This window comes from Nycticebus coucang, chromosome 13, assembly GCF_027406575.1.
Source record: "Nycticebus coucang isolate mNycCou1 chromosome 13, mNycCou1.pri, whole genome shotgun sequence".
Taxonomy (NCBI): domain Eukaryota; kingdom Metazoa; phylum Chordata; class Mammalia; order Primates; family Lorisidae; genus Nycticebus; species Nycticebus coucang.
In genome coordinates, this window is record NC_069792.1 from 12158265 (window position 1) to 12173898 (window position 15634).

General features: G+C 38.5%; 1 protein-coding gene across 1 annotated transcript in view; it reads left to right on the forward strand.

Moving 5' to 3' along the window:
- Positions 1-15634, forward strand: part of CLVS1 (clavesin 1) — a 185585-nt gene that overhangs the window by 80891 nt on the left and 89060 nt on the right. The gene's annotated exons all lie outside the window — the stretch shown is intronic.

A 15634-nucleotide genomic window follows, 5' to 3' on the forward strand; every position in this document is an offset into this window, starting at 1 on the left:
TGCACCCTGTGGTTCACCACTTTCCAGAGAGTGACGTGCTTACGTGGATCATTTTGGTGCAAACGAAGGAGGCAGATAAAATGGGGCCTTGGTGTGTGTCACACTTTATGGGGGCAAGACATGATTGCAAGAGGGACTTTACCTAACAATTGCAATCAGTGTAACCTGGCTTATTGTACCCTCAATGAATCCCCAACAATAAAAAAAAAAAAAATGACCTCCCCTTTGTATGACCCTCTGTCAGGACTTTGGAAAAGTTCTTGCGCTTTATGGAGGTTCAGGGTGGTCAACCACTAGAGTCTCTCCTACTTTGTAGTGGACAGTGATTCTATATGTGTAACTAACTCAGAGAGACCATGCTGCTCAGCTGCCTGGTTATTATGGTACAAAATTAAGGGTATAATTTGGGGAGATGCAGAATCAGCAGAGCTAAAACTCATGTCCTTTTTAAACTTCATAGAAATATTGCCTCAGGGGAGTGACCCCACTCCCAGTAGATGGCAGTTGCGTGCAGCTTCGTACGTAGCACAGTGTGGGCAGTGGATAACTCTCATATGAAGCCATCCTAACACACGCCCTTCAAAGGCGTGTGACTGGAACCATTTCAATCACCCATCCTACTTCAGTGTGATAATTGGGGGGCTTGTTTCTTAAACTGTGGCTTATTCACATTTGGCCTCCAGCAAATATTTGGTGCCTAGTGGACCCCTGAAAACATGTGCATATCGAATTGATCTTATTTTATTAAATGATTTCCCATTTTTCAGAGGAGAGATAGAACAGGCATTTCAGAAGACGAATGGCAAGTGTACACTGATCCAGGGAAGCCACACTGGCCTGGTGGTTCCATCGTGCAGGGCATTTGGGGAACTTTGTAAGGCTGCCTGGGCACCCTTCCCTGCCTTCACATCCCCCTCCAGATGTCTGTGTCTTTTTCTGTCAGTCACTCCCTTTCAGCTCTGACTCCACCTCTCTCTAAGCATCTGAACACCTCATCACTCTCTCCTTAAAGCTTTTGTCAGAGTTTTAAAGTAGCTTTAAGGTTTATTTTGTGCCCTATAATTCTGCTGACTATACTTTCTAGGAATTTCTGTACCAGCTTCATGTAATCCTATCTTTTTTTGAAAAAAGATAATTTATTACATGTATAAGTAGTTGTGATTCAAGTTCTAGACCTTTACAAGATTATTCTTCATAAATTGGGAAGGAAGATGTCCTTTGTACAACCCTACGTTTCGATTTTTCTTCCTGAAAAAATGTATGGATTACATAATATGTCCCTTGTCAACTTCATAGGTGGATGTTGGTCTTAGGGAGTTAGTGCATTGGTGAGTGTGTTTTAAAAGGTAAGGCTCTACAGAAATGCCAGCTATTCTTGGGAGAATTACTAGAAGACATTTTGTGGGGCAAGGTGGGTCCCACCTGGGTCTTCCCTTGTCATATGCCAGCATCCAAGATGAACTCCACAGTGTCCTACAGCTCTGATTAAGAAATAGCCCAGGAGGAGGACGCCCATGGTCTCAAGGAAGCTAAGGTGCAGCCAGGTACAGCTCCTCTCTCTAGGGCATGGACCCCCATCCCATGCTTTTAGCTTGTCTTGGCCATGCTACGCTCAGGAGTCACTGTAGACATTTCTGCTCTTGCCTCACAGTGGGTAGTTTGCTCTGGCCAGCTGCTGGCAGCTTCTCACTCCAGGCTGTCCTCTCTCTGGCTTTAGGGACGTCCCGATGCCACAATCAACCCACCACTGGCTCTGCAAGTGACCTTTCTTCCTTGCAGAGGTTGTCATCTCCCTCTCCATGTGGCCATTAACCCTTCTGATGTTTTGAAAAAGACATACCTGATACTAAGCAGACTCCATCCCTTTGTGGTCTAAGTGTTGTGCAAGGAGGATCCCACATGGGTCTCTGTTTTTTAACTATGAAGGTTCAAGATAAGTTCCACATCACCAGTGGCACACTTCAGTGGAGAATGAAAAAGCTACACAGGGCTGGAATGAAAAAGTAAAGAAAGCCCCTATATTCCTTCTACCCATGCACCTTGGAGTGGCTGGGGTGTCTGCCAGATACGCAGGAGACCGCAGGGAAGGGAAGTCCTACATTCAGTCCAGTGACCTGACTCTCTCTGCTGTCCTGTCTTTTGTAGGGCAGGCATGAGAAAGTGACCTTGTCAGGGGAAATAACAGATCAGATTGGTGCTAGGCCATCTGCTTTGGGGCATCAGCTATTTGTAAGATTTGTCTAGGATTACCTACGCCTGAACCCCTGGAGAATTTGGAGCCTTGGTATATGAAAGCCTCCTTACCCACTTAGGACCCCATGCAGTCCTGCTGAGTGATACTAAAGCTGCTGGTGCAAACCACACTTTGGTGTGTGTGAAAGTAGAGTCCATTATCTGGGCCTCCGTCCTGGGTATGCCACTTACAGACCTCAGGAAAGCCACTCAAAGTCTCCTTATCTGTGAAATGTGGTGTCGTAACAGCACTCACCCCACAGGTTCATAGTGGACGTGAAACAGGACATGAACGGTGCCTGGGGCATAGCCAGTTCCACCAAAATGCTACGTTATTGAAAGAATGAAGAGGCCAGCGCTTGTCGATGGGGCCCTGTGGTTCCAAGGTACTCATTTAGAGGAAATTGCTGTCTGTCGCCCCAGATCAGTCAGATTGGAGCTCTGAAAATTAGACCTCAACAGTCTGTTCACTAGCCCTAAATAAGAGACTTCTTTATTACTGCTCACCATAGGTAATGAATGACTTAGGGATGGGTTGGGGCCACGTGCCCACACAGTGGCACTTGGGGGGCTGACTCCTTCCATGAGTGTGGTGTCATCACTTTCATTATCACCCAAGAGTCAAAAGACGGATCCACTCCCAGTGCCCTGGCAGTTAGATTAATGGGGCTGCATCGCTTCCCTTTTATCCTGTAGGACTCTTCGGTGCTAAAATTTACAGCATCTTTTCTTGATCTTTACAGTTTTCACTAAAGAATATTAGATAAGAACAGATGGAAGGAAAAGGATATTTGTATTAAGTCAAGAAGTTAAAAGTCTTCTGAGCACTCCAAGTATGCCTGAAGAACACTTCCTTAAGGCAAACTGTGTTTTACTTTTTCAGACTGTAATTTTGAATTTGCAACAGTGTAATATGTTATTATAGAAATATTATAGGAATAAAATATCTCCTCTAATGCTCTACCTTGTTGAGTATCAATTAAACTCAGAAAGATAATTAGGGCTAATAACACTCTGGTGATCCTGATGGCAGGATCACTGTGGCCCATTTAAAATGGTTCCAATTAAAGATGCCTATCTTCAGCATACTTTTGATGAATGGTATTTCTAGACTCTCGTGCGTTATAAACCTAGCCAACCCTCTGATTCACCCATTCAAGAAAGAGTCATGAAGCCTTTGGTTCCAGCCAGTCACAAGGTAAAAAGGCACAGTCCCTGCCCTCAGGAAGGTCATGGAGGAAGTGTGTGGATGGACCACATGTGCCCCAGGGATGGGGCACGGAGGACCCCAGAGGGGAGTGAGCAGCAAGACGGGCGGGAAAGCAGTAATCCTTTTTACTGCTCTGCCGGTGAGGCTTTCGCCAGAGGAATATATTAAGGGCCTTCACACAGCTGCGGAAGACTGGTCTCAACAAACATTGGACCTTTGTCAATTGTTTGGGTCCAGGTTCTTATTTCTCAATGCAACAAAGACCTGTGCATTTCACCATTAGGAAATAAAGTGTGGCTCGGCTGTCTGGGGACCACATTCTGAATATATTAGCAAAAATATTGCCTATTACAAGTTTCTGCTATGTGACCTGAACGGATTTCCAACCTGCTATGGGTTGGAAAGAACCCCCGTGGAAATCCTTGCTCTGCACACCCCACATTCACCAGTGATTAAACCATATGTATTAAAAGAACATCACTTCCAAAGAAAATCAGTTGGAATTCTTTGGTTAAGGGATAAAAAAACAACTAAAACTACCCTGTTTCCCCGAAAATAAGACACCCTCTAAAAATAAAACCTACTTACGGGAAAGATAAGACGTACCCTGAAAATAAGACCTAGCGCATCTTTGGGAGCACACCTTAAAATAAGACACTGTCTTATTTTGGGGGAAACAGGGTAGGCTCAAGCAAAACAAAAAGAGGTAGAAGAGAGATTTGTATAACTGATCAACTCAGATCTACTCTGTCTCGCAGGCTCAGGTATACCCGGAATGGAAGTTACAACAATGTTGTCAGAACCGTCTTCCTGTCCATCTCTTGTCACACTTTTCTCTCTTTGACTTCTCAGAATTCTACCAGGTGGAAAGGAAGACTGATAGTTGTAGGTATATGTGGCCTCCACTGTCCACAGCAGGAGGGAGGGGATTGGAGGGTTCTCCAGCCAGGTGAGATAATGAACCCACACAAAATTCTGCACCTGAACCACAGAGACTAAGAATGTTGGAGAGGAGGCCTCCCCAAAGGTGGCAGGCAGTGATGAGAATTTCTACTTAGAAACTTAAGTAGAAAATTACTGGGACATATTTCCTACAGTTTTCTACTTGCTATCCAATCAATAAGGCACCTGGGAATTTGGAAGTTGGGTTTTATTTCTATTTGACAACTAATGGATAAATGGGGGAAATTTCTTAACACCTAAGATTCTTCATCAGCAAAAGCTCAGAAGGTTAGACCAGAGCAGTTGTTCTCAAACTTTATCACTCCCAGAATCATTGGAGGACTTGTTAAAACCCTGGTTACAGAATCCCAACCTTGGTGTGTCTGATTCAGAAAGTTGCAGGTGTGTGTGTGGGGGAAGGGGTGGGTTGAGAATTTGCATTTCCAACAAATTCCCAGGTGATACTGCTGGTGTCCCACATTTTAACACCGGTCTACATAATTCCTTATGACCCTTCTTGCCACCTAATGCTATGAATCTGTTATTCCCCCTCTATAGATAAAGCCTAAGTGCCTAGGTCGGGGATGAGAAATAGATTTGCTCCCTAAACAATTAGATTCAGCATTAAGAAGACTTCTAAACAAACTCCATGTCCAGAGTAAATGAATGCTGAGGTTGATTTGTGAGGTTTGTCTTCTGTGGATGGGGAGTAGGCAAGCCTGCCCTGGTTGGCAGCCCGGACCTGAGTATTTCTATTTTGGAGGCCAGTCTAATGTTCATGATACACAGTACAAGAAATAAGGAAAACAACCATAGGGAATGGCAACATCTCAAAGAAGCTCATATTTCCCAGCTTAATTTAAAAATAAACACATATGCTGATGACAGTGATGATTATAATCATGGTGATGGTGGTGGCAATGAGGTGCCAGTAGTGATGCTGGATGTTGGTCTGGCCCTTAAATACTTTCACACACGGTATTTTATTTTCCTTCCAACTTCCCTTTAAATAAGCAGACCAGGCAATAAATTATCAGTTCAAAATAAAACATATAACATATAAAAAAGATTGATAGAGACAATCAATCAAACATCAATTCTTAACAAAATAGTAGTTGCCGTGGAGGCCAACTAAAGAACCCAGACTTTGTGTTGAGTTCCACGATGAGAGAAAAGTGTACTTGGTTAGAGTAAATAGTTGGTCAAAATCTAAGCATAGTTCATTTTCACTAGAGGAGAGTAGTTTTTCCTAAGAAACTAATAAAAATTGTTAACCTCTTTTAGCTCAAAAACAAAATTCTGAAGTTCAATTTCTTACATTTGTATTTAGAAGAACCTAAAATGTTTTGGCATGTAAGATTTATTCAGAGGATAACACAAGTCATCAGTGCACAGCTCAGGGAAATTTCAGAAGGGAAAAGCATCTCAATAATCAAATGCAGATAAGGAGGAAATAGTACCTGTGAGTCAGAGGTGCTGGGTACCAGTAACTGATCCCCAAACCGTAGATAAGTGTTGTCTAAGTGTGGGTGAATTTGTAGAAAATATAAGTGGTTTACTGCCTATGTCCCACGTTCCTATCTGAGCCCATCTTTTGTGGCATTACAACACTTGGGTGTCATCTGTCTGCACTATTTTCATAAAAGTTCTAAAACTGTTAATCTCTACATTTGGAATTTAATCAATAAAATTATTCTTGGACATTTTGAGGCTAAGAAATGCAGTCGCCCATTGTCTTTGTGTAATTTAATTCCACAGCAATTGCATCTTATAGAATATGCAGCACCAAAGAAGTCTTACCAAATTGGTGCATTAAACTTACACTTTTTATTCTTTCATTCTGTTGTAGCTTTATGATTATTTATTTTTTAATTGGCACAATAACTGTATATATTTGTGAGATATGTAGTGATGTTTCAATGTGTACTGTGCATGGCAGTCTTCAGACGGGGTAATTACCATCTCCATCATCTCAAACATTTATCATTACTTTGTGTTGAAAACAAGCAACATCTTCTCTTCTGACTACTGGGAAATGTTTATTATTATGAACTAAGTCATCCTACAGTGCTACAGAACGTCAGAACTTATTCCCTTACCTAGCTGTGGTTCTGCATCCTTTAACAATCCCTCCTTCTCTCACCCTTCCTCCTACACTTCCCAGGGTCTGGTATCCTCAGTTCCACTTTTTACTTCTATCAACTTTTTTAGCTTCTGCAGGTGAGTAAGAACACGCAGTGTTTAACTTCCTGTTCCTGCATTATTTTATATAACATAATATTCACACGTCATTCTTAGGGAAATCCCTCAAACCTTCACGTAGAGCCTATGTATTCTCATTTTACATATAATTCTTGTTGATTTGGTCCTGTGGTTTCCAAGCTTAGCCACTTATTGGAAGTGTCAAACAAGAACTTGGTTGAAAAATTAGTCTACACTAGCATATGTGTATAGCCAACATCAAGCTATAATAGCTGACATCCAGGAAAGAAACAAAAGTAGTGTAAAATTTTACTGCTGACAGTAGAAAGCCCCACGACTGCGGTCATTGGTAGAGAGGTTATCATGCTGTTGTAGCCGTGACAGCACCAGCACGTGATAGAATCTGATCCAATGAGTGCACCTAGAACCCTGAGCTATCCAGAAGAGTCTCAGTCACATTCCGCTAACGTTACTGAAGTTGCCATGGAAATGTGTAAAGCAAAGGGACTTTCATCTAAAATAGTCACAACATGCCATTAAAAAATTTACAGCTAGCTAGTGTATGATGCCCCATGATCCTATCAATGTACACAGCTATGATTTAATAAAAAATGAATAAATAAAATAAAATAAAATAAATAAAAAATAGTAAAGTACAAATTACACACCAACCCTACTCAGAAATAAACATTTTAAACATAGACATTTTCACTTTACAGTGAATAGCTTTGCAATCCTTCGTCATTTACAATGACCGTGTCGCAGTCCGCTGCTTAATTATATGACAACATATTAACCAATTCCCAACTATTTAATGTTTATCTTGTTCCAAATTTTTTCAGTATTGTATAAAATAATAACATGAATAACTCTTTAGCTAAATTTTTGGCTACATGAATTAATTTCTCAGCATACACTTCAACAAGGGAAATGCATCTTGAAGATGTTCTCCAGAAGGGCTTTTGGAAAATGCTACAAAAGCTATGTTAACTAATGTGATGAAAATGTGTCAAACGATCTATGAACCAAGTGTATGGTGCTCCACGATCATACTAATGTACACAGATATGGTTTAATAAAAAAAAAAGTAAAAATAAAAATAAATTTTATCGCTCCAAAAATAAAATAAAATAAAATAAAATGTTCACCAACAGTGTATGAGAGGGTCTGCTTCCTAAACCAAAACCAATGCTAGGTCTCAAAAATAATTCGTCATTATTTGTAACCTCTCCACAATGCCAACATCACACAGCACCTTTCTGAGTTAATGTACTTGGATTAGCAGTGAGGTGGAAGAATTTTCCATGTGTTCGTTAGACATCTAAGTTGTCTTTTCTGTGTATTGCCTGCTAACATACTTCATGCCATTTTTGGATTGGGGTTTTTAAATCTTGTTTTATATTTGTGAGAGATTTTTGCTCCTTGAGGAAAATTAGCATTTTATCTCACGTCACAAAATATTTTTTCACAACTTGCATTTACAATGAATCGTTTCGCAGTTTAAAAAGTTTATATGATCAAGTCTGTTAAACTGTTTTTGTTAAGACCTAGAAAGTCTTATTTTTATTTATTTATTTTTTTTTATTGTTGGGGATTCATTGAGGGTACAAGAAACCAGGTTACACTGATTGCATTTGTTAGGTAAAGTCCCTCTTACAATTGTGTCTTGCCCCCAAAAGGTGTGGCACACACTAAGGCCCCACCCCTCCCTCCTTCTCTCTCTCTGCTCTAGAAAGTCTTTAGATCAACTGTTATATAAAATTCATGGATATTTCCCTCTAGACTCAAGACTGTTTTTTAATTTAACATTTTAATCTATCTGGAATTTATATTTGAAAAGATGTGAGGGAGAATCTAACTTAATTGTTTGTCTATGCATTTTGATTTGTCCTAATACCAGTTATTGGGTAACACATCTTGAAATGCACTTTAGAAGGCAGATAAATCAATGCTGAGGGCCCAAGAACAGCGATGCCAGCCTAGAGTTCTTCAGTGAATGCCTTCTGTAAGAAACGTCAGCCAACTGTTTGTGAGTAATGTGAATTGGCAAAGGAGAAGGAGATGAGAGACTCAGTACAGTTCAACAACTATAGATTCCATTTATCAGGTGCCAGAATTTCTAGCAGGCATGGGTGGATGGCCCAGCTGCTAACAATCCCAGGACAGGAGAAAGATTAGCTTGGTGTTTCTTTTGGGGCCACCTGGGAGAAAAGAAAAACTGTGATGGGTCAGCCAGACATAGGGCTGTTGTTGTAGGGCTCCAAAGCTAGATTGAAGAGTTTGGAAAATACCTTTCATTGCTGAAGGAATCCTGAAGTATATGGTCATAAAGATGATTTGTCCTGCTTCAATAATAGATTGGATTTTAGTAATTTAAAGATGTCTAATGGAGAGTGCGAACAATGACAAACAGCCAAGAAGATTAAGCTCGTGCCAGCTCAACTAAAACGCCGTTAGTTGAGAGGACTAATCTCTAAGGCCCTCATCTGTGGCCTTATTAAAGATTTGGAAGAGAATATGAATAACTTTTTCCATTACTGAATGAGGTTTTAATTAAGATATTCCTGGAAAAATAAGAGCATTACAGTGGATTTTAAGACTTTAGGAGGATGAAATCAGTCCTGAAAGAGAATCTATAGAAGAAAAGACCTGAGTTAGAAACTATGAAAGAAATAACATCTTGATATACTGAAAGACAGAACATTCTGAAATACTTTTCTCAGGTCAAGAGTGTGTTGTCATTGAATACTTGGGCCCAAAGTTCAATTTCTTGATTATTCCGTAGTTTTCTTCTATAATACTACATACATACATTTCCTTGAGTTTTTTAAATTGAGTGCCTTATATGTAATGTCTTTCTTTTAATTTTGTTAACCCCAAGTATAATAGATACATAGGGAAAATAATCGATTCTAAACATAAACCAAATAATCAATATTTAAGAGCTGCCTTAGGCTGTCCCACTCCAGTCACCGGAGTTTATTTATCAGTGCGGCCCCCTTCCCTGCTCCAGTTGCCTAATTTCATCTTTGATTACAAAGAAATGATAAAATTCCCATCACCTCATTGCCAGGGGTACCTCAAGCTATGATATTGCTAGCTAATCACTCCATACTTGTCCCTCTTAAAATCTTATTCATCACTTACATTGACCCTCCCCTCAATCTCACAGAAACAGAGGGTAGAAGGGTGGTTAGCAGAGGATGGAGGGGTAGAGAGAGAGAGAAAAGGAAGACATTGATCAAAGGGTATAAAGTTTCAGTAGGCCAGGAAGCAAACGTTTTAGTGAGCTATCGCACTATATGGTGAACACAGTTAATAATAATAATGTACATTTCAAAAATGCTGAAAGCACAGATTTTAAAAATCCATACCACAAAAAGCGATGAGGAGGTGATGGGTATATTAATTAGCTTGATTAAGTCTTTTTATTATGTATAAATAGTTCAAAACATAACATACTCCATAAATATACATGATAGTTTACTACTTACTAATATGTTGATAAAAATTATTTTTTGAAAAGATTGCTGGGCCCTCCACAAAGTTTCTGATCTGTAGGGCTTGGGGTAGGGTCTGAGAATCGGCATTTCTATCCAATTTGCATATGATTCTTTGGGAATCACTGCTTTAGAACACCTTCTTATGCAAAATTTAAATCAAGAATAAAAATTATTTTCTCAGCATTACAAAGCTAGTTAATAACACAACCAGAAACTTCATTATAAACTTCAGGAACAAGTTTTTAAGGTAAGACTTTGTGACTTCAAACCTGTGCATAAAGATCATTCCTCTTTAAATAAAAATTTGTTTTGAAGTAATATATGTTACCTCCAAATTATAGTTATTTCTCAAATACTGAAATATTCCACCATTCATTCATTTACCCTAAATAGGAACTTGGACTAGTTTCATTAATCTGTTATTTTTCTCATGCACATAATTGATTTCCAATTCCAAATGATTTTACTTAATTTCTTTGGAATTTCTATCTTTTTCTCATTATCCCTAGAGCCACCACTTTGGTTCAGGACTTTTCCAGAGGACACACAATTGTCCATCTTTTCTTTTTGCCTTGACCCATTCACAAGTTTCCATTATCATCTTTCTTTGTGTGTGTGTAGTTTTATAACTTTATTTGATGTATCTGATAATCATCAGTTAGTTCTCATGCTTGTTGACTGTCTTTAGATTTTTGAAAGTGGGAACAGGTACAGAGGTAACCAAAACATAGAGCTTGTTTAGTGAATCATCCTCATTACATTTCCTGGACAGCTGCCCATGGATACCATATGGGACATTCCTTATTCTTTTATCCCAGACAGCTTTGTTGAGCCTGGTATCAACGTGTACATCTGGAAGTACACATTTTCTATTTGGCAAATTTCTGGATCTCCTTGAGTGTCCAAGGGACATGCTTCTTGAAGCCCACTCTGTGAATATGCTCATGAATGTTGATGGTATATTCTTGGGTCACCATCTTGTTGATGGTAGAACTGCCCTCCTTCCCTCCAGCCTTCTTCGTGGGAGCCATTCTGCCAAATTGGAAAGAAAGAACACAATTATCTTTCTAAAAATCAAACCTACCTTTTAATATACGGCATTTCCTTTTAACTCACACAAATATTTTACATTGTAAGTTTGAAAACTAAAATGTAATAAAACTTACTGGAGACTTTTGGAAAATTCCAAAAAGCATGAATAAAAAAATAAAAACCAACCATAATATTTCAGCCCAGAGAAAACCACAGTTCCCATTTTGACATATTTCTCTTTTATCTTTCTTTTGGTCCCAAAGGTACACTTTGAAATTTTAGTTTGTTTTGTATTAAAAAGCTTAATTATTCTTAGTAAAGCATCACAAGAATGGAGAAGGATGAATCCTATGTACTCAGTTTTGATATGAGGACAATTAATGACAATTAAGGTTATGGGGGGAAGCAGAAAGAGGGATGGAGGGAGGGGGGTGGGGCCTTGGTGTGTGTCACACTTTATGGGGGCAAGACATGATTGCAAGAGGGACTTTACCTAACAATTGCAATCAGTGTAACCTGGCTTATTGTACCCTCAATGAATCCCCAACAATAAAAAAATAAATAAATAAATAAGCTTAATTGATAGGCAATTTACATATTATATAATTTTTTCACTTAAAGCACATAGTTAATGGTTTTAGTACATTCACAGAGCTGTGCAACTATCACCACAATCTAATTTTAGAAGTTTTTATTACCCCCAGAAGAAACCCCATACCCATTACCAGTCATTCCCCATCCGTTACTCTCCACTTTCCCCAGAGCTATCGGCAATCCACTATGTGTCTCTATAGACTTTCTGATTCCAGACACTTTGTATAAATGCAGCCAAACAATATGTGGTCCTTTGTGACTGGCGTCTCTCCCTCCGCCTGATGTTATCAAGGCTCACCTACGTTGTAGCACATATCAGCACTTCATTCCTTTTTTCTGATGAATAATATTCCATTGCATGTCTATTCCCCATTTTTAAATTCACTCATCAGTTGGTGGCCATTTAGGTTGTTTCCCTGTCGGGCAGTTATCTATAATCTTGCTATGAGCATCCGTGTACACATTTTTGTATGAACATGTTTTCTTTTCTCCTGGGCATGTATCTAGAAAGAGAAATGCTGGGTCATGTGGTAATTCTACATTTAGCGTTTTTGAGAAATTACCAAACTGCTTTCCAAAGTGGCTACCTCATTTTACATTTCTACCAGCAATGAATAAGTGTTCTAATTCCTCCATATCTTCACCAATCCTCATTATTATCTATTAGTTGAGGTTTTATTGATTTTTTTAGTTGTAAATAAATTTGTTGCTGTGAAGCTATATCTCATCATGGTTTTGCATTGTGGTTTTCTAATGACTAATGATACAAAATGTTTTTTATGGACTTACTGTCTATTTTTATCTTTTTGTAGAATTGTATATTCAAATTTCATTGTGTTGTTTTTTATTATTGAGTAGTAAGAGGCACATATATGTTCTGGGTATAATTCCCTCGCAGATCAAATATTTTCCCCCATTTTATAGACTGTCTTTTCATCTTATTTGTAGAATCTTTTAATGCATATAAAAAGCTTCAAATTTGAGGAAGTCTGATTTATTTATGTTGTGTTTTTATTGCCTGTGCCTTTGCTGTCATAGTCAAGAAACCATTGCCTAACTCAGGTAAAAAAAAATTGTCTCCTATGTTTCTTTCCTAAGAATTTTATATTTAGGTCTGTAATATATTTTGAGTTTATTTTTGTGTGTGGTGTGAGGTAGGGCTCCAATTTTCATCTTTAGTATAAGGATATCCACTTGTCCTATCATCATTTGTTCAAAAGACTATTCATTTCATATTGAATGGTATTTCTTTCTTTGTTGGGAATTGATTGACCATAAATGTAAAGGTTTATTTCTGGGTCCTTAATTTTATTCCATCAATCTATATGTCTGTCCTTTATTAGTATAATGCTGTCTTGATTATTATAGCTCTAATAAATTTTAAATTAGGAAATGTGAGTTAACCAGCTTTATTTTTCTCTTTTCATATTATTTGAGCTATGCTAGTTCCCTTGTACTTCCACATGAATTTGAATTTTAGGATTAGAATGTCAATTTTTAGGGAAAAGAAAAGGAGGTTGGGTTTTGATAAATATTAGATTGAATCTCCAGACCAATTTGGGAAGTATTGTCATTTTAATATTAACTCTTCCAATATATCAGCATGGATGTCTCTCCATTTATTTAGATTGTTAATTTCTTTCAGCAGTGTTTTATACTTTTCTTTCATAAGGCTTGCATTTGTTCTGTTAAATTTATTTCTAGAGTTTTTTTCAATATTTCAAATGAATTTAATTTCTTATTTTTTTTTTTGATTCTTCATTGCTAGTGTATTAAAATACAATTGATTTCATATATTAGTATTGTACCCTGCAACCTTGCTGACTCATTTATTGCTTTTGCTAGTTTTAAAAATGGGATTCCTTATATGTGTATAGATATGTCAGATGAAAGCAGAAATGGTTTTATTTTATTATTTATTTAGTTTTTCTTGGTTAAAATATCTAAGTGGCTAGAACTTCTAGTCAGTGTTGAATAGAGATAGTAAGGACATTCTTGTCTTGCTCCTTAATTTAGATGAAAAGCATTCAGTTGTTCATAATTAGGTGTGATAGTTTTTTAAAGATGTCATGCATCACATTGAGGAAGTTTACTTTTATTCTGAGTTCCTTCACTTGATCACTACCATCTTATTTAAAGATCTTGTGGTAGATTATTATTTCTCTCAGAGGAAGTTTAAGCTCCATAGCCTGTGACAGGAGACACCCTGGAACTTGCTCCCTGCTTAACTTTTCAGCTTCGTCTCTTTCCACTTCCTCTGGGCCACATTTTCCCACCTCATCTCCAAAGTGCTAAGCTCCAGCCGTAGTAAACTGCGTGCAGTTCCTGTTGCTCCATATCACCTCCTGCCTCTCTCATGCTCCTCCTGCTTCCTCCCAGTTCTTCACCTCCTCTTTGTACTTCAAGACACAGTTGAAGTTCTGTTAATTTCAAAAATATGTCAATACACCACATCTGGCATCAAGTGCTCTTCCTGTATATTGTCATAGCATGGTGCACAGATTTCTACACTAGAAGTCAACATACTGTTCAACATTGTGGACTTAGGTTTCTGACTCTACAAGGATTTCTTAAAGACAGGGAATATATATTATTCATGGGACCTGGAACCCATTCAGTAAATTGGTGGACAGATATTTGTATATATGTTGAGATGTATGCCATTGTTTGTATCAAACAAATTATAAATTAGCAAAAAGACTCAGCCAATTCTAAAGTTCTTAGCAGCCATAAAAAGCAAGAGACTTTAAAGGCAAATGGAGTTATTTTAGTTCTTGCAGAACGTAAATGGGAGAAAAATCATTGTGAATCAAAAGACAAGTCAAGTAAAAACAAACCAAATTAAAAAAAAAATGTTAGAAGTTAGGGTGTCCATAGAACTTATCTCAATTGCTGAAAATAACGTTCCCTATGACATATCTTCCTAGGAATCCTCATTCCCCCATCTGCCCCACTCTCTCACCCACAATCTCCAATGCCAGTTATTATGCATTCTGTTCAAGTTAAAAAACATGGTAGGGAACATGTGAGATAATCAGCCATATTTGTGTACAAGAAAAAGTAAAAGTTATAACTAGGCACAGTGGCTCACACCTGTAATCCTAGCACTCTGGGAGGCCAAAGCAGGTGGATTGCTTGAGCTTGGGAGTTTGAGATCACCCTGAGCAAAATTGGGACTCCATTTCTACTAAAAATAGAAAATTTAGCCAGACATTCTGGTAGGTGCCTATAGACCCAGCTACTCCAGAGGCTGAGGCCGGGGGATCACCTGAGCCCAGGAGTTTGAGGCTGTGAGCTAGGCTGACATCAGGGCACTCTAGCCTGGGGCAAGAGAATGAAACTCTATCTCAATAAATAAATAAATAAATAAATAAAAAGGAAGAGTTATGACCCATGGTTGCAGTAAAACCAAATTTCACCGAGTGGGTTAAATCTTACATACAACATTCAGAGATATATTAAAAACAGTTAATGATTAAATATGAAAATGAGACTGGATCCAGTGGTTCACACTTGTAATCCTAGCACTTTGGGAGGTCAAAGCAGGAAAATTGCTTGAGGCCAGGAGTTTAAGACCAACCTGAGCAACACAGCAAGATTCTATCCCTATAACAAACAGAAAAATTAGGTGGGCATGGTGGTGCACGCCTGTAGTTACCAGCTACTAGAAAGGCTGAGGCAAAAGGATGGCTTGAGCTGTGATGACATCATTGCTCTCCATCCCAGACACTACATTGAGACCCTGTCTAAAACACAGACGCAACACACATACACATGTATTAAAATGAGCAGCAAGACAGTATCAATTCAATAGAGGGAGATTCTCATTCATCAACAACTATTGATTGTATCCTGGCAATATCACGATACCCCAGGTTCTGGAGTAGATGGTGAATATGTATTGTTGAAGAATTCAGAA